The sequence below is a fragment of the Sturnira hondurensis genome, unplaced genomic scaffold (assembly GCF_014824575.4).
Source record: "Sturnira hondurensis isolate 20B ecotype Veracruz unplaced genomic scaffold, ASM1482457v3 Scaffold0010128, whole genome shotgun sequence".
In the NCBI taxonomy this organism is placed as follows: Eukaryota; Metazoa; Chordata; class Mammalia; order Chiroptera; family Phyllostomidae; genus Sturnira; species Sturnira hondurensis.
Window position 1 is genome coordinate 20,927,692 of NW_028082759.1, and position 27,007 is coordinate 20,954,698.

Here is a 27,007-nt window from a genome sequence, read left to right on the forward strand (position 1 = left end):
CAAAGGTAGTTCTTACCCTGGCCTCCAGATGCCCATGCAAGGAGTCTATGTTCCTTCCTGCTGGTGCAATAAACTTTAGGGAACCCGTGTGCATTGAATGGAGATTTATCACAACCTAGAAAGTGTTATCAAGGAGAAATATATGAAAGACGCCACCACTACCCAGGATGAAGGCAGATTGGCTCCTGGAGAATAAAGCCAGCCAGGTGGATGGGTAACCTTGTCACTGCATGGACGTGGCTGCCTATGAATTTGTCAAGTTGGGAAAACAGGACCTGAAATTCAAGTCACCCAGTGACTCCAGCAGGTACATCACACCTGACGAGCTGGCCTATCGGTACAAGCCCTTCATCAAGGACTACCCAGTGGTGTTATTGAATATCCTTTTGATCAAAGTAACTGGGGAACTCAGCCAGTGCAGAAATCCAGGAGTGTGTGTGTGTGTGTGTGTGGGGGGGGTGATCTCACGAGGAAGAGCCCTAAGCTGATTTTCAAGGCCGTGGAAGAGAAATCGTTCAACTGCCTCCTGCTCAGTGTGAACCGCACCTGCTCTGTGTCTGAGCCTTCTCAGCTGGGTTACGGGTCCTTGTCCAGTGGGTGGGGCATCATGGTGTCTATCCCATTCATCATTCTGGGAAGACTAGCGCTCTGCCCTGGGCAGATCCGGGCTGGTGGACCTTGGTGATCGGAGCTCCTGCCAATACAACCAGCTCCTCAGAACTGAAGAGGATCTGGGCAGCAAGGCTGTTTGTCCGTAGGCACTTCAGAAACCCCATCGCCAAGGAAGCTATGGCCAGGTGAGCCCTGAGTCGTCAGTAGGCTGACCGGCCCCCTGCTCCTGATGTTCACCTGGGCAGTTCAAGGTCCCAGTTCATATGTGAAGGGACATCTCATAGTTACCTCCCCTCTCTCTCTCAGTCCTGTTATGTTCTCTCGCTGCTTCCTTTGAGCTGCCGCGGCAGCCGAGCCCGAGCATCCAGAGCCCTGTTGGACACGCCAGTTCTGTAACCAGGGGATCCGCCCACGTCGTTGCTTGTCTCACTTGGCTTCCCGCCAAGTGTCTGCAGCCACGTGTATCCACAGTGTAACCTCCCCCGTGTCCCCAGGCAAGACTCCCTACACAATTAGAAGAACTCCGTGACCAGAAAAAAAGTAAATGATCAGAAAGCATATTTAATTAAGAGAAATTACTATCAGAAGAAATGTTCTACAATTGTTTATTTTATTCTTATAATAAATGTTATTTTTGGTGAATGAAGAAAAATTTTAGTAAAACATTTTTTACTAAGTACTGGGAAAAGTCTAGCCATGTTTTGGGAACTAATGTTTTTTTGTACACAACTGTGAGATCTTAGATCTCTGTTCTTTTTAGTTTTCTTTGTGAAGCATAATAAACACATATCAGAGTATATAGAACACATTGGCTCCACGATCTTCTCACAAGTACTTGTGTAATCACAAACAGGTCAGGGATGGAGTTTTGGCAGCGGCTAGACCCTTTCACATCCCTTCCAATCCTGCCTTTTTCCTTTCCCAAAGTAAACACTACCCTGAATTCTAGGACCATAGAGCAGTTTGTGCTGCATTTTGCTTTCTAAATGGGATCAAATAGTGTGTGCTTTAGGGGCTACTTCCTTCAGTTACTTAACATAATATTTGCGGATCCATCCCCATTTTCATAACTATATAATGTCTAATTTATTAATATACTACAATTTATTCATCCATGAAACTGCTTATGCACATCTGGGTTATTTTTCAGTGTAAACTACCATGAAGAATGTTACCGAACATCAAAAAAATCATTGAATGGGAAATCACCATGCATGTGCAGGCATTGCTATTGTATAAGCATTTAATTAATAATTAAGCCCCATTACTAACTCTAACACAGATCCCAGGAGTCCAGGAATACTAAGGGTTTGAAAGTTCTGTACATTGGGTTGGAAGATTTGTACCCCAGGGGCACAGACAGTAACCATGGCCATTAATGGGAATGTAGTTAACCCAGTTTTGAAATATCTCCTTCCTTGATAAAAAATTATCTACATGATGTCAGACCATATTTCTGATGGTCAAAGCAACTCAAGCAAAATTAGTCCTATAGAGAGGCCTGTATAAGTCAGCAAAAATATAGCCCGTGTTTGTTTATTGTAGCATTGCTAAAATCTTAAATAATAAAGCCAAAAACCACAAAGAAAACCACCAAATGACACAAATATCCTGTCCTTTGCCACCACAGTGCTTGCTCATTGTCTAAATGAAAGGAGCAGCAGGCTTGGTAACATGCCTGAGCCCAAGGGCCCAACAATATGGAAGTCCTCTCAGTGAGCCTGTACCAGATACTGGGAATGCTGAATGCTCAGCCAGATAGCACTGGAGACTGAAGTCAAGGGCTTGGTGTGGCCCTCTTTTGAGGACCACATCCTAGATTGAAAAATATTCTGGGTGACTAAAATGAAATTAAAATTCCCCTCAGCTACACTAAACTTTAGACAAGATTCTTCCAGACTAAGGTTTTGATCTTGCCTTTTCTTCCAGCATTTACCTTGGAAAATTTTCAATTGTAAATTCTTTTTCCGTCCCTTTGAAATGTATGTAAATCTTCTCAGAACTTTTTGCCAGTTTTGTAACCCAGGAAATATCTTTTTCAAGGACCTGAAAACCATCTCTTTGAAATGGAAACATCAAAGGAGATAATGCCTTATTTCCCAGATTCTAAGAAAGGGTGGGGATCTAACTTCAATGGGGAAGAATTAGCACATCACCTAATTAATGAGAAAGAAATACAGGCAAACTCAGAAATAACTCAACATGCTGGACATAACCTTACCCCTAAAGTCATGCAATACTTTTCCACTAGTTCATGCTGATGCTTAAAATCTCTTTCATCTTTTAAGTGGAGTGGAATTCAATCTCCTTCCCTATTGCAATAATGGTAAATAAGGTCTTCCTTGCCTTTAACTTTTTGTGCAAGTTTTGCTTTCACCTGGATGTGGCTATGTGTTTCCTTTCTTGGTCAGTGGTGTCTGGGCCAGCTAGTCTACCCAAGGGCTAAGAAATTAAGTGAGTCATTATGATGGGTCGTGACCAGTGCCTTGGAAAAGCAATCTGCAATGCAGCCAAGTTGCTGCAACATGAGCGCAGTGTTGTTCATGGAATCCTTTGACCGCGACACCTGCAATACCCCCAGTAAACAGAATAACTTTGTCTTAGCACCTTCTCACCATTGCTCCCAGTGACACAGCAGAGTCATTTTTGATCATTGACTAACTTTTGGCCTTCTGAACTAGAAGTTGTATTAAGAAGTTGTATTGACTAACACGTTTACTCAAAATTGTATTAAGGACCCTTCTAAATTTAAAAGTATTGATTCAACTTAGGTATTTTGAGGCACCCATGGCAGTAAAACAATAAGCAAAAAAGGAATTACTGTACTAGCAGAGAGAGGTAGGTAATTATGATGATCATGAAGAGGTACGGTTGCTACTGCAAAATGTGTAGAGGGGGGAGTATGTCGGGGACAAGAAGACTCTTAAGACACTTCTCAGTGCTCCCTTGAGACAAAAATCTTAAGAAGTAATTGCAGGAAACATAATCTGAATAAGACTTGGTAACCAAAGGATCAGAACCCTCAGCCACAAAGGTAAGATGTATGATCCAGGGCAAGCACTCCTGGCCAGTTAAAGTACTGAATCAAGTACAGGAAAATCTGGTACAAGTAGAAGAGAAATGTGAAGAGTATCAGCTGTGGCCAGACTCAGCATAAGCCACAGCAGCAAGGGTGATTCCAAACCACCATTGTGTTCTAGACACACGTATACATAAATTGTGACCAACCATGTACTGGCCAGCCTCTAAGAATAGTAACATCAAGCAACGTTCGCTCCCATCTGGGAGTTGATGGAAAAATATACAGCTCCTTTGTCCCTTAAGTGAGACAATTTTGAGGTGTGATTTTACAGTACTTTCTAGAGCTTCTTCAGTAGATTAATTTCCAGTTGCCCACTCTGATAGTTAACTGTAATACACCCTTTATGTCTGCCTTTTCTTTCCTATCGCTTTCTCACGTCTCTACCAAAATAGTTATTTGCACTCAAATGTTTATTTCAACATCTCTTCATGGAAAACACACACACACACACACACACACACACACACTATATTCTCTGACCATTGAACACCATAGGAGGAGACCATTGTTAAACCTCCCTATTAGGTACAATGGGGTCATCTGCATAATTCTTATTTTTTTTAAATATTTATTTATTTATTTATTTATCTTTAGAGGGGAAGGAGAGGGAGAGAAACATTAATGTATGGTTGCCTTTCGTGCATCCCCTGCTGGGAGTTGGCCTGCAGGGAACCGGCCTGCAACCCAGGCATGTGCCCTGACTGGGAATCGAACCGCGATCCTCTGGTTCGCAGGCCCGTGCTCAATCCACTGAGCTACACCAGCCAGGGCATCTGCATAATTCTTTTAAGATTTTGATAGAATGATATTTCAAGATCAAATTGAATTTCCTTGTCTCTCTTTTAGTTGAGAAATATATATAATATGTTTTTAATAAATCTATGCAAATGCTGTTTATTACGTAATAAACTTTAGTGCTAAGATAAACGTTATCTTCATTACTTACTTGACCTTAGTCTTCCGGATAAATTTCTCAAATTTCATTACTCGAAAAATAGGTACGGACAAAATAGTTACATCTTTGGTAAATTGTGCAGGATCAGAAGCGTTCTTGGGGTTAAGTTAAAATAAATTTAATTAAACATCTGCTGCATTTGGTGATGTGCGATGCCTCTACTTTGTACTTAAACTGTTATTGGTGCAAGTGGAGTCCTTGCAGTGTTTCCAGGAAAAGAATTTCTGAGACTTACACAGGAGGGCGGTGTTAAATCTTACTGAAGGTGAAGAATTAAGGGGCTTCCCCTCCTGACTTCCCAATGACTCATCTCCATCCCTCCTGCCCTGGGAAAGGTCCAGTCTTGTCTTCAGTGAGGCCAGAATGGAGGCCACTGCCCAGAGTCTCTGCTCAGTCCAGTCCTGCGCCCAGCCGGCTTCACGTGTGTTTCCAGCTGCAGTCCTTTCCTGTATTGCCGCATCCAGGACCCCTCCCGGGTCCTGCCTGTGGAGTCTCTGCAGCAATCTGCCTGGCGGCTGCTCGGGCCACGTGGCTGTGGAGGGAGGACGCATGCAGGCAGGGGTGCGTGCAGGTCATGGGTGAGAGAGAGAGGGAGAGTGTTTCTTTGTGCCCCTGGGTTGATAGTTAGTGGGGCTTGGAAAGACTGGAAGCTTTTTCAAAATAACCAATCAAATTCTCAAGTTTTCAGGGGTTTTCCTTGAATTTATACCCCTTGGTTAGCCGGACATGCCTCTTCAGTCAGGCTCCCCTCTGTTCCATTTTGGTTTCTATTGTACGTGGTCCTGCCTCCCCAGCTCCATCCCACCTGGCGACCTGGAACGGGGTGGAGGTGGGGAGGACTGTTAATCCCCTGGAGGAAGCAACGCTGTGATCCCCTGTGGTGCGTACCTGTAGCACTTGAGGAGGCAAACAGGCTCCTGTTTCCCAGTTTATTAAGTACAATGTCTAAGTCCCTTTGCTCTCTTTCCTTTATTAAGAATTATTTAAGTAACAACGCTAACAAAACCGAGAATCATTTTCAACAAGAATAATTACTACTTATTTTTCACATATTTTTAACACGAAACTAAAAAAAACTGTGTTCAATTTTTTTTAGATTGGGTCAGTATATGATTAAGAACATGGAATTATGACTTCTCGCTTTCTGACTGACACAAGCTGGAATTTGTCGTTCATATGCGAGTAAAGTAAACAGCATAATTGCTTATGTGAGAAACACTTATTTATGGGACAAAACTGCATTCTTTTGTAATGGTAATATTCATAATGGTAAAATTCACTTTCCAGGTGAAATGAAAGTATAGTATACTTCACTAGTTTGAGTACTAGGTTCATGAGTTTCATTTATTTTTTTCATAATGAATTTCTTACATAGAAGAAATATGTTCATTTTTTCTTTAATTATTTTATTGCATTGTAATTGAAATGGTATATTTCAATCATTTTATCATTTTTATCATTTTATGTGAGTAATATTAGGGTCATTGGACATAAAAATGTTTTAATATAAATTAAAATGCATTTACCCTGATTATATTACCTATGCAATTAATCTCCTTCAATAATTTAAGAATCTCAAACTAATGCATAAGCTATCTTCTATTTAGCAAGTTGTATTTTATGAATATAACCTTTAAGTGATTATTATAGTTGTTATCAACTTGAGAAATGATTCATGAAGCCAAGGTAAATCCAAAATAAAAACTATCAGAATTTTGACTGACATAACTGAATAAAATGTGTGTCTATCTCCAGGTGTACATTTTATTAAGTTTATTATCCAAATAAAAACATTTATAAATGCAAAATAAATCCACAACCAAGATTGGATATGTAAAAATCCCATAATCCGTGCCATATTCATCACATAGTGAAACAGTGGTTCTTTAAAAGCCACCTTTTTGATAATTTCTTCACTTGAGTTTGAATTCCCAAAACTGAATGTTCGCAAATGTCGAAAAGGAGAACAATGCCTGTTTGATATAATGGGTATAATGAATACTTATATAGGACTAAAGAATTATTATGCTATTTGTGAAACCCATCTTAGAAAAATATGTCATTCACTTCATAGAAACAGGCGTTTTAAAAATGGAATCTGTCTGTCTTCATTTTAGTATCATTTCTGTTTAGTCTCATGGACCAAGTGGATAACTCCATGTTGAACTTCTTTCCCAGGAACTTCAGAGACCTCTTTGAGTATTAGCATAACGTTTTCATCACCTTTGAGGTCTCCATTTGTGCTGGATAGCCTCATTTACACTGGGCTTCCTCACTCACCAATCCTTCAGCGCTTCGCAAAAGGAAACAAGCTATATATGGACAGGAAAATTAAGCAATGATTCTAAATTTACATTCTCAAATGCCTCTATTTTTATTCCTATCAACATTTTGGGGGAGTTACTTTTTTTCCCTTTTCATTGTTTATGTTGGTCTGCATTTCTCCTGTTATTGTTATTCTGTTTTTCCTAAACAGTCCGCAATGTGTTTTATCCCATTTCCTTTCTTGTAAAGTCCTTTGTTCCATCTAAACAATACTTATCTATAGATAGCTTATCATTGTAATTATTTTGCTAACATATTACAATGGCTGTATGTCGCAGAGGCTCATCAAGGCCTCACAGCGTAATACAACTGAATACTCCTTATACTGTGAAAGAGCATGCAATTTCTTACCTGGATATACAAACACTGCAGGGTGCCATGGAAAGTTCGAGCATTGAGGTTCATGTCATTTCAAATAACTTCATACTACCCCCTGACAGGGATTTTATGTTTTGTCTTTCAAGACATTTTAGTTAGATGGTTTAAAGTTGGTTCTCCAGTCATAAACAAGGGAAAATTAGAAAGACAGCATATATTTTTACACAAACAAAGGCGGAATAAGTTAGATTGGGGGGAAGAAATAAAAAAAATGCAGTTTGGATTAAAAATGCTTTTAGTGTAATTGAATTGAGATATGCAACTATAAAGGGGGACCCCGTCAAACGGAATTATATTCTGGAGGGCAAGCCAGTAGTCCTGGGTTCCTCCACGAGGTGAGTGTTCTAGGAACCCCCCTCTATCAGTGTACTAACTGGTGTCGTTGTGAGAGGCTGAATTCCACTTCGGTGAATTTTTTTTTTTTTGAACACTCAGTGTGTTTGCCCATTTCAGGGTGGGTGATACACTAGTGGACCCGCCTGCACTGAGCCGAGAGTTCAGCAGTCTTTGATCCAAAACCGCATGACCCCTGTCCCCACCCTCCCTATTCACACAATCTTGTCTTGAGTGACTTTTATTTTTGTTTCCATGGATGAAAAAACTCCTCAAAGGGAAACATTTTTGTTTTTGTGGAAGTGGTAAAACAAAAAAAAATGGCAGAAGCACTACAAAGCATCAAAATCAATGAGTTCAAAAACTGTTTAGAGCAGCGGAGAAAAAACGTCTTTGTAGAGAGTACTTCTAGGAAGTGTCAAATGGGGAGTATTTTTTTAAATTTTTAATTATTTTATTATTATTCAAGTACGGTTGTCTGCATTTACCCCCCACTACCCCTTCCTACCCAGCCATGGGGAATACTTTGAAGGTGACTGAAGTTTAAACGTGTAAGAATAAGCACATGATTTCTTATCAGTAAATTCTGGGACAGGTTGGATCCCTGCCCCAACATAGTTTGAAAACGGTTCGATGGAATTACATGGAGAAGCAGATCCTGTCTCAAGCCAGCTCCTTAGCGTGACAGAGCAAAAGCAGAAATAGCTAAAGTTAGAAATAAAAGGTAGAATATTACCAATTACCACTGATTTTTTGGAAGTTTTTAAAAAAGATTTTATTTATTTATTTTTAGAAGGGAAGAGAAAGAGAGAAGGACAGAAAATATCAATGTATAGCTGCCTCTCATGGGTCCCCTGCTGGGACCTGGCCTGCAACCCAGGCATGTGCCCTGACTGGGAATCGAACCACGATCGTGTGATTCACAGGCCCAGGATCAACCCACTGAGCTACATCAGCCAGGCAATTACCGCTGATTTTAAGAAGGATTTTAAGATAATACTTTGTATTGATATCCTAGCTGAGATGACCGAATTCCTACAATCAAATAAATTACCAAACCAAATCATGAGGAGATAGAAAATCTGCACAGTCCCGGAGCTAGTGAAGGAGTTTGGACCAAGAAAAAATTGCCAACAAAGAAAAGGCTTGCAACAGCTGAAAGAGATTGTATTTTTTTAGAATCAGTAAGTCTGGGTATTCTGGTTTCTTTTTAAAAAATTATGGTGTTCTCAAAATAAATTATCTGGTTTTTGCTATTGGAAAAAACTATAAATATTTGGGAAACTTGGGACTACTTAGATCACGTACTATATCTGAGAATTTCATGTTACATAGAAGAATATGCTTTTTACTCATTTAAGTCACTATGTTAATTTTTATAAGTTTACTTTTTGGCATAGATATGAAATGTGCCTTTTCACCCCCCACTGTGCATCTTCTCCTTTGATGAAGGCAATTGTGAGGGCGAGGACAGACAGATAAGCTAGACAGCTATTTCTCAAAGAAAGAAGTGACAGCCTTTTGTTCTGGAATGTCATTTGTATTTATGAGATATTTTCCAATGTGTCTATCAGAACAGGTTAGCAGTGCAGTGCTCAATATTTCAAAATGTGCCTGACTTTCTCATTTCTGATGCCCTTTTGACATCGCCTTTCTGTGATTTAAAGAAAGGGCTCTCAACCTCTCTATACTCTAGTGGCTGGTATTTTATAAAAATATGCAAACATGGGGAAAAATGAAAATTGAGCATTTGTGCAGTCAATTTAGGAAGAGAAAAATCACATGAATCAAGAAAGCCTACTTGTTTTTATTCAGGGTTTCAGTGTTGAGTAGACAACTTGTAAAGATTTAATAATAATTGCTTGAATCATGCAGATTACCCACCTCCAAATTCACTCAAACATTGACTGTATATAGGATATATAGACTGAGCAAGATATAATGTCACTGCTTTTTATTTGATTAATAAAATATTTATTTTTACATTTTTTCTCTTATTGTAGAAATACAAAGTGGAAACATACATGTTCATATATTTTCATCTTGGAAAACTTTTGCTCATTAAGATAAAGGGGGGAAAGTGCAGGACTTCTTTCTTTTCTAAAATTTTCCTCTCAGTTTAGCCTCTTGATTTGGGGGAGCTTTATTGTTGGTAATAAGTTTTGCTCACCATCTCTGCCTTCAACCGACCATGTTTCTTAAAAGTCATAGGAAATAGTCTGTATCCTCTGCTCATGATTTAGGGGTCCTGATTCTCTGGGGGCTGCATGCTTTGGACCATCCATATTTTGAGTAATTCGATTACCTCCCCTTTGAGAAAAGTTGTGTAATTTGAAAGTTTCCTTGGCACTGGTGGTACAACGTGGTTTCCTTTTGGCTCATTTCCTGCGTCCTTGAAGGATGAAGTCAACGACTCTTCATAAAAAATAAAGTCCACATATCCTAATTCCAAATCTACACTTATTTGTTTTACTACATAGAAGTTTTTCTTTTGATATTTAGGATAGAAACATTATATAGTGAAGCAGATTAAACTCTAGATAGAGTTTCTAAGAACTTCTATCTCGGATGATTAGTAAGTAGCTGCAGATGCCAATCAACTTGCAAGTACATCTATTATCTAAAACTACGTGCAATATAAGCAAACTACTCCAGGTATCTGCAGATTGGATCTACGTATAATCATCTTTGCAAATAAATAAAGCCCCTAGATGTTGTTAGTATCTTCATCTCCTAAATTATATATCAATAACATATATCAAGGTTTGAAAATATTCAACGTAATTAAAAATGTCTACGTATCTGCTCTTATATGAAGCAACTAATTGACAAGTGCCTAACATTAACTCTCTGCCTCATTATAACATATTACAGTACTAAAACCAGCAGTTAATGTAGCTGGAAGTCAGTATAGTGTTTCACTCCATCCGTTTTACTGGTGTATAAATGGTTAAAGATAAATGTTACATAGAACTGATTCTTTTGAATAATTTAATTTCACTTTGGACTTTGGTCTCAGCAAAGTTTTTGTAAAATTCAGAAAAAGCACTTAAATAACCTATAATTATTTGGGCTAATAAAACTACCCTTACTTCTTTTTTCAAACTTTCCTGTATATTAAAGAATAAAATTAACACAGTGTTAAAACAAGTTATGATGTTTGTGTTTAAATGCATCACCCTACACAATTTTCACATTACTCTGATTGAAGATGTACTTCGTGTTATAAGAGGCATGCTGATTCTTGAAAGATTCAATTTTGCATGTTGTGAAAACGCTATAGAAAATTGTATGAACTTTTTCATATGATAGTACTCTTGTTTTCATTAATGCTTTATTTTATTTTATTTTATTTTTTACTGTTGTTCAATTACAGTTGTGCCCATTATACCCCCATTACTCTCCTCTGCCGTACCCACCCCCTCCTCCCACATTCAATCCTACCCTCATTGACTTTATCCATGTTTCCTTTATGCACGTTCCTTGACGACTCTCCCACTACCCTCCTCTACTTCCACCTCCCCTGTGGTCACTAATGTTTTAAGAGAATGAAGGTTAAGCCCACAAAAAATTACCGTAATGCATAGCTTTGCTATCTATTTATGTATGACTCTACCATATCCATATTTTTCAATTATATAATACTTGAACAATAAAAAAAGACATTATCTGGAAAACTCGCTACTGAGTACAGTTACAGAACCTGTCCTTTGATTAATGAAAAGGCCCATGGTTTTCAGATCTTGTCACTATTTGTGCTTCTGCCCTTTCACTTACAAGGTGGTTGGCACATTTGCTCAATTACAGCTACCTTGTTTTTAATTGCTGCATGCCAAATTGATTGGTTGCTGTCCATTTCTGGCAGTCAGCAGCAATGTTTCATTGCTTCATGTTATGAATTGCTATCCATTTATTTGGTGATTTCTTCTTCCCACCATAAAGCAGTTATTTGGACATTCTGTCATGATCATGAACCACCCACTATCGGACTCAGTGTATCTTAGACTCAACAAGTATCACTTCAAGGTTAGGGGACTAATACTGTTCTAATGTAAGGAACAACTATTCATAGTTTCAGAGCTATGAATTCAGCAGTACCCAAATCTTCTAAGTGGATGCAGTGATTCTGAGAAGAGTATTGTGTGTGTGTGTGTGTCTTTGTATTTTGCACTTTCTTTCTATAATTTCCTGATGTCTAGAGCCCACCAAAGTTCTGTACATCTTTGGGCAATAACTTTCTGGGGGGTGAATAGAGTCTTGTTTGGGCCACATTAACATGGGAGCAGGTAATGGAGACCATATACACTTTGGGGCCCTTCAGAACTCAGTTGAGATACTCTCTTTGCCAGGTAGTAGCTGCATCCCTTCCTAACACGCTCTGTGAGCTTCTGCAAGCACGTCTATAAAGCTGGAATACAATGTGACTATAGGACTTTTTTTCTCAGGATGAAATGAGACTGTAAATACAAAATGGCTACCATGTTGTTTGCCAGACGTTGACTTTTCAGTAAAATTTCCCATCCATGGTTACCCAATAATGTTCAGTTTGTATTCAAATGACAGAAATTTGATATTGAAAATTCTGTATCTACATCAATGCTACTTTATGTAATGTAGTGTAGCGTCTTGTACTTTTAAACATTTTGTGTCAAAGTAATCAAATGTTCTTAACTAGGGGACAAGCCCAGTACTCCACCCATTGGTATCAGTGAGTTGAGTTCACAGTTCCCTAAGACTCTTCATCAATGCTTTCAAGTCTGGGGAAAAGCACACTGAATAGCACCTCACTTGTGTCTCTGGTTTTGCTTGCAAATTAGTGGAAACGACGGATGGGAATAAGTAGACAGTCTGGGTTAAAAGTGAGAGAGATGACTGTCCGACAAAGCAAACCCTCCAGGACTACTCTGAAACTGCGAGAATAATCGGGATCCCATACGAATCGTCCTCCCTTCTGTGTCCCTGACACCTATGGGGAATGCACTTCCATGCAGATAGGTTCGAATTTCCCAGAAAAATGAGTGTAGTCCCTTTATTCTTGAGTAAACTTCAGCTTCACCTGCTCAGCAGGAATTTCCACGTCCTCACACCATCCACTCAGGCCACATTCAGCCCTCAGACCGGAGCTCAGAGGGCAGACAAGCTGACTTCAGCTACAGTGGGAAGGATGCCAAGAATTCACACACGGTCATCAAAGCAAGCTTCAGTGTCAGACAGAACTGGACCAGAATATGGAAGCCTACGCAAAGAATAGCAGGTAGTGAAGGAGATACGCCAGTAAATGAAAGCAAAAAAGTTAAAGCAGGTACAATAATAGAAACGCAGTATCCCCAAGCACAGAGGTCTGTTCAAAGAGGCAAGCACATTCCTCTTAATAGCTTCTTGCTGTATAAATCAGCATGTTAAGAATATAATTTAGTAAAATAAGACCTCAAACACTAAATAATTAAACAACAGAATAAGATAAAATGGGGATTTCAGACTTAATAAAATTCAGACTCTATGCACACCATTGGACTTTAAGTTAGAAAGAAGAAGAAAGAGAAGATAAACCACTAATAATCAAATTGTTGTCATAGAGGAGAGGCTTAAGATGATTCTAATTGCAAAGACATTTAAAAAGAAAATATTTAAAATAAACAGAAGGATATCATAATGTGTTTCTAAAGTGCAGCAATACAGAATGGAAAACAAAATGCATTTTTTTACAATGAAGAAACAACTGAATATCAAAAAGAGAACTGTGTTCTAACGAATTTAATTAAACTCCTGGCTGGCATAGCTCAGTGGATTGAGCGCGGGCCTGCGAACCAGATGATAGCGGTTTGATTCCCAGTCAGGGCACATGCCTGGGTTGCAGGCCGGTTCCTTGCAGGCTAACTACCAGCAGGGGATGCACAAAAGGCAACCATACATTGATGTTTCTCTCCCTCTCTCCTTCCCATCTAAAGATAAATAAATAAATAAAATCTTTTTAAAAAAAGAATTTAATTAAACTGAGACATATCAATACAGCAATATGTTCCAGATGGAAAAAATATTTGGTAAAATGGAAAAGCACATGATTCTATAGGTGAAAATAGACTGGTCTCAGCTCTCTTTTCTTTTTTTTTAAATGTAAACACAATGAGTGTCAAAGGTAATGTGGGAATGTCTACAAAATCTGAGGGAAAAATTGCCTTGAGAAATCTTTCACTAGCATATAGGCCATGGAAGAATAAAATCAGCCAAAAGACTTCTTAAATGTTAACTGGCTTCATCATTATAGCAGAAGAACCATTGAGTTCTTCTTGGGGTGAATTGGAAGATTACCTACTTGGCCACTATATTTATTCAAATAAAAAATTAATTTAAATATTGAACTTGGAGAAGAAGTGGCTGTGGTAAAAGAACTGGTGGTCAATTTTGAATCAGTAGTTCTGTACATTGATACTCACATAAGGTTCCTAAGTTGGGTCATGTTTACAAATGGCGTAGTTGGTGTTCATGTATCTCTTCATGCTTTTTCATGCATCTTCATACTTTAGTAGCAACTAAACCATGATATTAACATGGATTGAATCAGATAGTGAGAAAATGAATATTATTCTTTGCTTTCTTGTGCTTTTATTTTTCAGAACATGTAAAGTATTTTTTTAATTAGGAAACTTAGTAAAATATGTTAAATTTTAGGTTTCAGTAAGATACCATATGGAGACACTTATCAGGCATCTTGGAACAAGAACTTAAGGTCAAGTTCTGCGATACGGATTTGATAAGAATTTTACTGGAATGACAAATGAAACCTACCATGTGGAGATTATTTTAGAAATTTAACAACAGAGTATCTGAGGGCAGAGGTGTGAGCACAGGACTGCACTTAAGAAGCACATGGTGCAATAAGATCAGAAAATTCTAGAAACCGTGCCCACTTACCCCTTTAAATTGGTGAATAGGCTGACAAATCACTAGCAAAAAATAAAAATAAAATGATAAAAGGCGACAGGACAAAATCTCTTTTCTGACATGGGTTATTTCCTACTTCAAGTGAATACATTTCTGCTTTACTGATACACAGTGTCCCTCCAGTGATCGGCCTAAACTACGAAGGTCCTACGGATCTACTTCCTTTGCTGCAAATGTTTCGTCATTCGGTAACTGTACTAATTTCTAGGTCCTATTTCTTTATGGTCATTCAGTAACTGTACTAATTTCTAGCTCCTATTTCTTTATGGTCATTCAGTAACTGTACTAATTTCTAGCTCCTATTTCTTTATGGTCATTCAGTAACTGTACTAATTTCTAGCTCCCGTCCCTGTAAGCATATGCCATTTTTTGCAAAACCGACTCTTAAAAGTATTAAATTAAAGCCCTGTCTGCCATTGCTATTGATTTCTTGTTCTCCATACCTGGAAATTAAGGGTTTGTCCATGAATTTAAGCCCACCGTGTCATTCTGTGTCTTCTGCAAAGCTATCCACCTGCTTCTCAATCCAGTTGCCAGTAAGGGATTGATGGAGCAGAAGGAAGGAACGCTTTTTTCAGTTTGTCTTCCCAAAGAAAAATACAGTCGCTATTTTGGTTGACTAAATTATTACATATAAATTTAATTCTCTTTCTATAGCTCATCTAAACTTTATTTAGTAGGTCAACACCCTTATGTTCTAGTTATCTAAACATTATGATATGCCACAATTCAATGTATGATTAAAAAATACCTTTAAGGTTAGTTTGCTCAGGTAAGACCCTCATTAGATTTGAACACATCTAGAATTACATATCATGTATATTATCCTAGCTCTGAAATAATCTATTTTGTTATTAAAGTTCTTATGTAACAGAAAATTGTTTGCAACTGACATTACTGTGAGGAACAATTTGTCTTAATGTTTTGAAAATCAGACTAATTTACTTAGATTAGGTTCTATTGAAAATATAACACTAAACTACAGGCTTCAACTGTTAGGACTGAGATTAAAATTCACAGTTCTACATAGTTAGGTAGCATTAAAACTATATGACTGCAAGAAATGAAAATTAAATATCTTTTATCTTAATATATGAAAATCTCAATTATAATTTAAATCCTATATTTAAATTAGCAATAACGCTTATAATGTTAAAATTATCAATGAAATATGTGTACTGCCTCATATAAATGAAGTAGTTTTTCTTTCTTTCAGTGTAGTATTTGCATTAAAAATTGAGAGTAGCATCTATTTTTATACTATTAAGACCATATGATTTTTTAAAATTCCATGTGACAACCTTAATAAAATTTTACTTGACAGCTAATAATTACCCTGTGAGCTCTGAATTAACAATGACCTAATCCCAACCAAAAGTAATTCTAAAAGCTTTAATGAAAAAAAAATATTGCAAATCGGAATTTTCCTAAGAAACTAAACTGAAGTGCAATTTTTAGTTTTAGAGCTACAGATCCTCAGCCTGGTAGTAAGGAATCAAGGCATATTTAAGAACAGTGACAGGTGAGGACTGAGAAGGTAAGACCAGGCCTGAACCTGGCTGCGAGGTTACTTAGTGTAGGCGTGGTCTCGGGTCTCGGGGCTACAGGTCAGTGTGGCTCCGTGTAGCTCAGTGTACGTAGCGTCCCCAAGGGGTAGAGGGAGAGCTTTAAAGAGAGTGCTGAAGTCACGGCAGCAGTGCCCGCAGTCTGGCTCCATGGGTTGCCATTGTAGTGGTTTCAAAGTCAATAAGCATCTTCCATGAAAGGTCAGTGAGGGTTCAAGGTTCTGGAGTGGAGCATCTCTACCAGCTGAGACCAAGAACGAGACTGCTGCTCCTCAGAGAACCTGAAATTGAGACTTGGCCAGTGAAGCACAACTGTCAAAGCCAGTGAATAAATGTTGAGGTTCAAGCTGAATTCTCACACAAGGTCAGTTCAACCCCCAACTATACCAACTTGGTTGTAAAAGGGAAATTTTGGCACTGTCTATGAACCTCAGTTAGCCAAGCAAAATGTTTTGTCCACAGGCAGGTAGATGATATAGGGCAAGAAATTCAGGACTCTCATCTTCATCTATTCTTTCCTCTCTCTACTCTCTATGTGTGTATAAAATCAACAACATCATTTTATCAAATTATTTGTAGCTCATTATAAAGCATGCATGTATTCAATATTCTCAATATTCAGGGCTCAATATTTGGTATCTACTGAAAGGCCTCTAATCATAGTGGATCGGACATTGTTTACTGAGGTACTAGCCCCAGTATGGTGTGTGTTTAGCCCAATGTGCCCTGAACACAGTACTAGCTATGTGTGTGTGTAAATTAACATACTAACTAACTAGTTTTTAGAGTATCAAATGACTTTATTAATTTAGCTGTTAATTTTAAACCCTAAGATTTTCTTACATTTTGGGAGTGGAGTATCCAAGATTTATTTATTGTGTTAATATATATTTTTAAGCACATGTTTGGATATGACAAGTACAACTTAACAATAGTTTTAGATATGTGTTTACTGGTTTTAAAATAAGCATAGATGTTTTAGTGTTAATATAAATAGTTTGGCTACTGAAAAATTAACACACTCTTGCTTCATATAATAATGGCATTTGAAGTTATTAATTTTTATCACAAAGTATACATAGTATACAAAGTATACATAGTATCCATGTATAATTACTTCTTAAAGCTGGCCACCAATTTATAGCAAAATGCACATCTAATCATTTTGAATATGAACTTCTGGGAAAGGTAGAATTCACACTACCCTTATAAGAGGATGTTGTTAGTTTTCTGAAGGGAAAACATATAAAAGCACCAAAGACAAGCAGCCACACAAAACTATAGGGAGTATCAGGTTCAAATATAAGCCTTCATATTTTCCACCAAGGTTTTATTTTTTGTTTATTATTCTCCATTTGTAGTGGAAAATATGAAAACCAATTCTATGTGTGGATATTTTATGATTATGCAATATTTCTTTCAAAACCCCTCTTCCTATGCTCAGCACTGTATTGAAACACTTTAGGGTTAACACTTGTCATGTCCTTTAATCTTCTCACCACCGTTTCCTGTATTCACTAAAGACAAACGCATGGCCAGATGGCCGGTGTGATTTTCAAAAACATACATTATATCACAGCACAGCTGATGTAATATGGGCTATTTGCAATTTTTTTAATACTTTATATGCCTGAGGAAAAAAAGAAAACATAATAAGAGGGAGTGGGGACATGGTGTTTTCTGAGTATTTAGTGATGTCTGATGTATTGATCTGGGTGATGCTTCCTGGGTGTGTTTACAAGGTAAAAATCTATTGATCTGTAAATGTAAGATTAGTGCACTTTTGTTCTTTATGCTTTGACATTAAAAGGCTACATAAAGATAAAATAGTGTGATATTTTTAGTAAATCACTTATGTATTTGAGTTAATTCTTCCATGGGAAGGAGACATTATTCTTTTTCTTCTTGTAACCTTCTTCCCCACACTCTGAAGGCCACTGTTCTTTTGCTGGGAGTGAAAGCATCAGAAGTGATTATATGAGGCCTCGGCATAAAAAACTGAAAGAGAAAGAGGAGCATTTCAATTTCTACTAAAATAATTTAAAATTATAAATATAGTCAGAAATGTTGTAATAACTATGTATTGTACCAGGTGGGTACTGGGAATATCAGGGAGACCACTTTGTAAAGCATATAATTGCCTTACCATTATGCCGTGGAACTGAAGCTAACACAAAACAATTTTGCATGTTCGCTGTAATTTGAAAAGCTAAAAATAAGCATCTATAAAAATGTTTGTTGGTTTGTATTCAGAAAAGTAATATTTTTAGATATAGCGCTTCCTGTAAGTACTGTATGATACTGAGACACAAATCAGTGCCATTTCTGTTTAATTTATAAAATGTAGTACGACACTTTAAACCACTCAGTTCTATTCCTGTTTTGAAATACATTAACATCTTGCGTGTGATTATGTAACAAAACTTGTTGAAGAAACATATGTCGAAATTCATAACTAAATATTTGAAAATCCAAACACATACTTCAGAAAAGAGTGTCACTGCAGAGATTAATTGTGTTAAGATTCATCACAGACAACAATGACTGTACGCATCTCTAGTACCTTCACTGGGAGGACTTTAGGCCATTTCAGAAAAAAAAAAGATTCTGTAGAACAAGAAACCAGCTTCATATTGTTCTTATAACACAAGTAGTTCACTTGATATAATTGTTTTTAGCTATGTTTCCCCAGTGTACGTTTTATGTGGGTGATTCATATTAGGAAACACAAGAGGGTCACATTTTTCAAAAGGCCAATGGTAATTGTCAATTACTGATTGAAAACTTGCCAGTCCATTAAAGAACATTTGATAATACACTTTTCATATGGAAATTAAAAATTAAGAAAAACCAGAACAAAGAGAAGCCCCTCTGTGGATTCTGACACCAACAGATGGAACCCAACTGCAGATAAACCAGATTTTAAAACATCGGCAATGAGGTAAACTTGATATTTCAGCTACCTGTTTGAAACTCTTGATCAAGCAATATAAAATCAAATTTTTTATCTAGCAATCTAAGTATTGTCCTAGACCATCACTAATTCCAATCATGATCTTTCACTTCCATTAAAAATATTATTCAGAAAATTATATTCTAAAGCAGCTAGTTTTAATTTTCCAGTAGTCACATAGGCAGCCTATACAGCCATGAAAATGGAGTGTGCTGTCCCTCTTAGACCTGAGAAACTATAAAACTTGACGTGTAACTACTTCTGCACTTTTTCTTAGCCTACTTACAAACGGATAAGCCAGAGTGTGTCTGCCTCACAGGTGGTGGTAGAGGGCATGACCCTACCACCAGTTCAGAGGCAGACAACATCAGTACTCCAAGCAGCGTAAGCAGCACGCACCTCCTGTTGAGAGCTGCAAACACAGCCTGAGAAAATGGATGGCTGACACACTCAGCAAGCACCTTCAGGGATGCTCGGACCCACCGCATCTCCCAGTGGTCCTCTGGGCTTCCCAAGGGTCATGCATTTCCCTCCGTTGTTCTGCTATTTGCATTGCATTGTCGTTTTCAATGTATTCATAATTTTCTTTCAACTGCACTGTGAAAACCTGAAAAGTTGCTTCATTTTTGTGGCCGTAGTATCTATGGACACCAACATAAACTTGACGTTTCCTCCGCTTCCCTTTTGCTGTGAAGCGAGTAACCCTGCATTTCTTAATTTAAAACAATAATTTGCTGTGCTGGGCCCAAACTCTACAGGCACAGAAGCTCCTTTGTTCGGAAACTTGCCTTGTGTATCTCTTCATCTGGCTATTGGCTTGTATCTTGTAATACCCTTTGTAATAAAGCAAGGAATCAAATGAGTACACTGGTTTCCTGTGAGTCACTCTGGCAAAGTAAGCGAACCCAAGGAGGCGGAGTGAAAACCTCTGATTGACAGCCATTTGGTCAGAAGCCCAGGTGATAACCTGGGCTGAGACTGGCCTCTGAAATGGAGGGCAGTCTCACGGGACTGAGCCCTCGCCCTAAGGAATCGGGTGCTGTCTCTGGAGGTTGGTTCAGGACTGAGTTGCATTGTGGGACACCCACCGGTGTTGCAGAATTGCTTTGTGTGGTGGGGAAACGCCCCCACAAACACACGTTGGAATATTGGGTGTAGAACCTTTAGAAGAAAAGGAAAGACAAAAGATAGGGCAATAACAATAATGATCTTTTAAAGATCATAAAAATGTAATGGTAGTAATAATTCAGAAACGTAAAATATACAGATTTTGTATATCCCTGTATTTATTTTACCTTACTGGAGATGCATGCAGTTAAGCATTTTATTGATACGTTAAAAGTACAGTTGTCAATTAAGCTTATTATCAAGTGAAGGAACTAAAAAATGAATAAAATATTTTAAAAAAACACTTAAATTTATTGAAATCTCATTGAATGGTTTAAACATAAAAATGAGATATGAATCTCCTAATTGTTAAATATTCATAAATCTTAACATTATTTATTTTCTTTTGAACTTTAGTAGGATAGTATTAGTTTGTTCTTAAACAGCCCTGCTTTATACCAACCAATTGTTTGAATAAAACAAAAATAGATGTCTTATTATAAGCACAGATATAATGAATGAATGAATTAATTAATTAATATATAAAATAAACGGATCTACGCAATTTTAAATTTCAGCCAGCCATCCCAAGGTAGAATGGGTTTTAATGATTCCAGTTGCCTTATTTCTGAACAAAGAGGTTTGTGGATTTTCTAATACATCTTTTAGTCCCTGAAAACATTGAAGAGCTGTAACTTAAAGGAGATATTGTCTATGTCTTATAGCATCGTTGGTCAGTGGGCTTTTCATTACTTCCCTTTTGACCTTTGCATCATTTCTTGAGAAGTTTCTACTGTTGTCGGCTGATAGGCAATTTACTTACAAGTCATGTGACCCCTCCCACTTGCCCCGATAATCGTCAACTTCTTTAAGTGCTACCAGGAGCTTCCTGAGTGGGTGTGAGTGACAGGTCTGTTGATAATGGGGGTCGTGCCACGTGGAGATGATGTCTCGGGCTTCGCAGTCCCGAGGGCAGCTTCCGCCTTTCCATTGTTTTCTCTGCGGTCACTGCTGAGTGCCGCACCCTGTGTCTGTAAGGAGGTAATAGCACAGTCCGGGAGGGCTTTGAAGTATGCTAAAATGGTCTGTTTTTCAAGTGTGTTCCTTTCTCTACGCAAGCAATTCCAACTCATTTCATCCGTTTTTCAGTCAGCACATTGTCTTTCAAAAAATCTAACTGGAGTGTAGTATTCTTGTACAGAAATGATATTTACTTAATTCTATAAAAATACCATTTCCTCCTTCCTCTTCGAGTCAGCTTCCTATTCCCCATATTCCCAGATGTGATAATAATTAGAAGTATTCCGACTCAGATATTCTTTCTCAGATGGCATTTTGCTTTAAAATATATCTTGGTATCGCTCTTCATTTTCTAAGGTAGTAAGTATCCTTCGTGTAGTAACAATGCTAATTTTGATGCACTTGACAGCCAGGACTCTCTCAGTCATTTCTCTCCACAACCTGTTTTCCGGGACAACTGAACTTCCCACTCCTGGAAGCTACTGTGTGATTTTTCTGTGGCAGGACATTAAAAGAGGTTCTTCTCTTATTCTGAAAAACATTCTTACACCCTCAACCCCTATTGTTTCCTAAACAACCCTTCTTCATAGCCTGCTTCTCCTCAACATTATGTCTCCCGTTAAGACAGATATTCCCAGCAGTTTGTGAAGTCCCTGTGCTGTGATCCCTCAAAAATTCAGAGCCTTTTCTCTCTCTCCCCCACACACCCAGGCACACATGCACACACACACATGCCATGACTTCTGTAATCACCTGTCTTACCTGGTGAACTATCGGCTTAGTGGGGACAGAGACCAAGTTCGCCTCATTACTGCAGTGCCAGGACCATTGTGCCAAGAGACCCAAACACAACACATGGATGCATTTAACCTCAACAATAAAAGTTCGTATTTCTAGCCTGTATCATCCATTTGGAAAAGGCTGTCTGGCAAAGAAGACAAGGAAAGGAATTGAGGAAATACCAGGAGAAAATGAAAAAGGAAGGCATGGGTCAGAAGTGGAATGAGAAGTGGTCGGGGCAGGAGTTATAATGAGTGAGCAGTGGCCTGTCCCTAGCATTAAAAACTGAGCGAGCTGGAACTGGAGTGACCAAAAGGACTGTTTAGTGTCTAATAATAAATCTGAGCTTAAAAACACTGTTACCAATAGATATTTATAGCTTTCTAATTCTGCCAGGTGCTTTGACACATCCTATCTCATTTGTTCTCATGCAAACAGTATGAATGAGTTTCACATTCTTACCTGTGTGGTAAGTGAAAAAAGAGGCTCTGAAAATGTCCACACTGGTGCTTGTGGAGGAACCCCCTAGTTATCTCCCGAGTCCACCCTCTCCTTCTCACCATTTCCCCCTGCTTAGCTCAGCCACTTACCCCGGTCTCCATAGAAGTTCAAATAGGGTCCACATTTCTGTTCCCATGCTCTCCAGCCACTCCATATCCTCCCAAGGGCTTCCAGGGTGTTCTAAAATGTGAAATTTATCATTTCACCCAGCTTTAAATCTTTCTGTGGCTTCCCATCACATTCAGGAAAAGGTTGAGTATAATTTGTCGCCTGCCTTATTTATATTCTTTTTTCCATTATCCCTTCCTCTTCTCCTTACACTTTTCATTATTTATAGATGCTTGAAAATGACCTTCTCTCTTACTCCTCTGGGCCTTTGTACAGGTTTTTGCTGTCCAGCATGTCTTTCTCCCACATTTTCACTCGGTTAAATGCCACTTATGCTCAAACACGCAGTTCCCATGTCATCTCAGCTCAGGAGTCTTCTGTAGTCCCTTTAATTGAACAAGTTACTACTTTAGTTTTCCAAATATGTCCATTGTATTCTGCATAGTAATATTTTTGGTTCTTAATACAAGACTCCACTTTTCTGCTGCACACGTTGACTGAGGACACTGACATTTCTCAGATTATGTAGATGTTTTGAGCACTTACATCTGTACCTGGCATAGGAAGTGTGTTACAGACTACGGGATGAACACTGTGGTTTTAATGGAGATTTTCTAGGTCACAAGTGATAGAAATCCACTCCAATTTTCCTATAGTAAAATATAATTTCTTAAGAAGTAATTAAAATATACAATATAATCTAGGTAAAAATTTAACAAATTAAAACCTGAAATGCTAATTTTTTGTCTCTCTTTTTTTGTACCCTTTCCTCCTGGTTTTTAATGCTGCTGAGGGTATATGGCTACTGCAGAGGCCCCACATACACCCTCCATTAGTACTGACAGTGAATTATTTGCTTTTCTGAATTCCTGTTCCAAATCCACTCGTAGAGAATGGCTATGAACATCGCACAGAGTTCAGCCCATGTGTCACATGGTCAGTTGACGGTGCTGAGATAAATCCAAGTACTAATTACTTGGATGGAATCACCTCTGTTTGCAAAAACAGTTCTGTCTCTCTCTCTCTCTTTTTAAAGGATTATTATTATAAGATAAGTAATTAAATTCACATACGTCATCAGATTTCTCTGCACAAGGTACACACAGAGAAACTTACCAGAGTGACAACAGGGAGCACAGAAGGGAAAAAGGATAAGATAATGAAGTGATTAGTGAGCTATGTTACTCTTGGAGAGAAGGTAGGATGCAAATGAGTTTTTTACTAGTAAAGGGGTGTTTTTTAAACGTTAGCACCTGTTGTAAGACTATTTTATCTCTTCTTCTCAGTGCAGATATTGCTGTGCCATTAATTTATATAAGGTGGCAATTTCCACTGCTTCCCAGATAGTCTGATATTTCATTTTGTTTCCAGCCCTCCTTTGCCCATTATTTCCAAGCTATTAAGATGTTCTGTTTATCTTTCCTAAATTATCTAAAGTATTATGAAAAATAAAATTCTATAGAGACTTAGATGATAAAATCTTTGCTTTAAAAATTGTATCAAGATTTTCTTTGGCCAGGGCTCACCAGCGAAAGTCGACTAATGAAATGTGCGTGTGTACGCAGACTTATAAAACATATTTCTATACACTACTATATGATACTTTATCATTTACATATAGAAAGTCCACTGATTCAAAATATATTCTAAAAATAAGAGGAACTAGAAAAGTAAATTTATGGTACAAAATTTTTATATAATTCTTTCAGTTTTAGAAAAATCTAGTAAATGTGTAATTGATAAGACCCATAGAGGAGCTAAGTAATATCATCAACACATTTAAAATTACTAGGCATAAAAAAAGAAAACCTTATGTCTCATTTATTTGCATTATGTACATATATCAGCATCAATCAAACATTTGACTGAGTGGCTTAATCTTATGTGTCAGCCGGCCCAGGGTATGGTACCCGGTTCTCAGTCAGGTGCGGTCTAGACGGTGCTGGAAATGCTGATATGAGTAGCCCTTTAAGTCTGTAGATTCTGAGTAAAACAATCGACCTTCTACAACATCCGTGGGTCATATCCAGTCAGTTTAAAGTCTTAAGAAAAAACCTAAGTCCCATAAGGGAGGAAAAAGTCTGCCCCCCACCTGCCTGTGGACTTGAGACTGTTAACATCAACTATTCTGGTGTCTCCGGCCCACCCGCCTGCCCTGATGATCCCAGACTGCTGGTGCTGCCCACCCACCGTCACGTAAACCAACTGCTTAAAATGAGTCTTTCTGATCAAATATCACCTCAGGTACAATGTTTAAAAATATTTTATTTGTATAGTTTCTATTCTTAGTCTATATTATATGATTTTTGCATTTTTTTAGATAATATGATCTTTTTTTTATCCTTTCAGTGATTTTTAAAAATATTTTATTTTATTTTTTTAGAGAGAGGGGAAGGGAAGGAGAAAGAGTGGGAGAGAAACATCAATGTGTGGTTGCCTCTCATGTGTCCCCTACTGAAGACCTGGCCTGCAACCCAGGCATGTGCCCTGACTGGGAATTGAACCGGTGACCCTTTGCTTCACAGGCCCATGCTCAATCCACTGAGCTACATCAGCCAGGGCCCTTTCAGTGATTTTTTAATTTCAGCTTGGCAATCTGTTTATGAGATCATTCAGCCAATTTACATTTAGAATTAAAGTATATATATATTTTTTTATTTTGTCTCCATTTGTTTATTATTTTGAATTTTAATTTTTCTTCTTACCCTTACTTTATGTTCTGATCAAGTTTCTGTACATTGGCCTTTTTAAACTTATTAATTTGGGAGATTAATTGTACTTTTTTATTTCATTAATTGATTATTTATATATTTTTCCTGCATATATTTATATTATTATCTAAACGAAAATGTGCATATATATGTGTGCATATATATATGCACATAAAATGTGCATATATATATATGTGTGTGTGTATATATATATCATAGTCATACCAAGTTACTGTGTTCTCCACTGCTCCTTTCTACTAAAATTTAAATTATGTTTTAGAACAATTTTACTTTCTTGTACCAACCTTATTCTACCACAGTACCCAAAGTTTTCCTTAGTTATGATAGCATTTTTAGTTGAGCTATTATTACTTTTCCTTTTGTAGCAAGCATTTTCTTTTCCAACAATAGTTATTTTGGAATTATAGTTCACACTGTATTAATTTGGGCTTTATTTATATGCTGAAGTTTATTGCTCACCACGGATTTCTTTCCTCCATGTGTTCTCAAGGCTTTCTTGAGGATAGATTCTTTTTAAGTGTTCCCCTCGGCTTGTAGAGGAATAATGTATTTCCTGTGTATATCCAACTTAGCTTTCTTCACTCAGTGAAATGAACGGCATGACTGCTGCCTGCAGGATTGGGTGGAGCAGCTCCTTTCTCTCTGTAGTTGGAAGTACCATCTGCTGCTTTTGGGTACCAGTGTTGGAGAGGAGAAACCTTTCCTTATTAAATGACTTGGGTTTTTATTTGCTTGTTTGCTTGTTTTTCTGAATGGGTGTCTGTAGGGTGTCGATGGGTGTCGATTTTCTTTAGATTTTTTAATTTCTCACCGTTTCTGTAGTTTTGCTATCAGTCCCACCTGGCATAAGGTCAACTTGCATTTTTGGATCTTTATTTATCTCAAGGACATTATGTTTCTTCTGTTGGAATAAATATTATCTCTCTTCCATTCATTTCTTTCTTTCCTCCCATTGTCAGTTTATTAGATTTTCTGGACTTCTTTCTCAGTTTTCTTACTGTTTTCCTCTGTGATTCTCACAACTGTGCTCTTTTTCCCTCTTGTTGTTTGTAATTATTGTTTCTACTTGCTACCCAAAGCATCCAATATCAGCCTCAACTGTGATCATCCTCCACTAAGTTTGTTTGTGGGGAAATCACATCTTCACATAAATATATATGTATATACATAAAACACACATGCATATATATGTGCACTCATATATATAAGCATAAAGACTATAATTTGTGTTTAACTAAACTAAATTGTTGTATTTTTGCATCTTTCTTTCTCACTTAGTGTTTTCTTGTGGAAACCACACATTTTACAAGTCAATTTCTGCAGGTGTTTTTGTTTCAAGTTGCACAAAATACTTTGATGTAGGTACACTTCAGAATATCAAACTGTTTGCCTGGCATGCATGTTTATCTCCCAAATTTGGTTCGTTCCTTTGAAATAGGGAACTCTCAGTGGGGTATATTTCTGAATGGTTTGGAAATACATCAAGGATTTCTGTGAAATATATTGGTAGTCCATTAAAAGTTATTTAGACAGCTATGTAAAAATTTCCTCCTCTTTGCCTTTATATTTGCCCAAAATGGACCATGTCAAGATGGTATTTTACATGTAGAGTGA